Here is a 1,219-nt window from a genome sequence, read left to right as displayed (position 1 = left end):
TCTACTTGGATTTAGACCATTTGCCCTAATCCAACATCTGGGAACGAGCAACTCAAAGAACTGCCAGTCATTGGTTACAGCCAAGCATTTGCTATCTGTGGATACCACATACTGTGTGGACCCAATTACCTATACGGATCCATATAATTGGAAGGGACATTCCTCTAGCAGATACCAGGAAATATTTACAACACAGGCACCTATACTAGAGCGAGACTGCTACTGTTCCCCTATAGTGGCTATATGGAAAATTAGACCTATATGGACTTGAAGTTGTGCGTGAGATCCTACATGCATATTTACCCATTGATGTTTTTTAATATGTCATATTTTATGTTTTAGTAACAGAATATTTTCATATTGATTAATTTTATTTATCTTCTATATAATAAATGTGGATGGAATCCAATGATCAATTTTAATTAATAATGAATATTTATTTTTGTTAGCGCTACCTTCATCTTTTGTGATACTACTTTTGTGTTAGGGAGTGACTGCCCTGAATATTGGTAGCTGCTAGAGAAGCATCCCTTTCCAGCGATTATTTATACCTTTCAGGTTTACCTTTAAGTTATAAATCAGATTCCCTCCATGATCCTTATATTTGATTCCCTCCAACAACTCAGCCATACTTTCAGAACTTTCTTTCATGTCCAGTGTATAAGCTAGAGGCACTAAAGGGAGTTTATTCCTATTATGAAGTAACACTGCTTTCAAACTACTCTTTGAGGAATCAATAAACAGTCAACACTCACTAGTATTCTAGTATTGATCATGAAACCGTTAACATCAGTACAGTGATTTTTTTTTTATTTTAAAAAAAAAGTAGTAAAAAAAAATTCTTTGTTCTAAAACTTGAAACTGTTGTACCCTGAGTAAGTAGGTTGCATCTTAGAACCCAAAGTTTGGCATGTTGTTCTGACAGTTTTAAATCATGAACCAAATAATTTAATTCTTCCTGTTCTAGGATGGGAGGTGATTTTGGAGTTTTGGAGTGATACTATTATTTAATTTCTGTATCTTCTGACTCTCTACAGGAACAGGCAGCATGTCTCCATGAGGCACAGTTTTTAGCACTAAATACACTTTATTTTATAGTGTGCTTAGTTCTACTGTAATGCCCAGCACACACCATACCATTGGGACAGCAAACAGCATTATAAGGTGATTTTCTCTCAACCATTCTGTGAGATTAGTTGCACAGGTTATGAAAGACATA

The sequence above is a fragment of the Taudactylus pleione genome, unplaced genomic scaffold (genome assembly GCF_031769625.1).
Source record: "Taudactylus pleione unplaced genomic scaffold, aTauple2 ptg000151l, whole genome shotgun sequence".
Classification (NCBI taxonomy): Eukaryota; Metazoa; Chordata; class Amphibia; order Anura; family Myobatrachidae; genus Taudactylus; species Taudactylus pleione.
The sequence above is the reverse complement of the archived record's forward strand: the minus strand, read 5'-3'. Positions refer to the sequence as shown.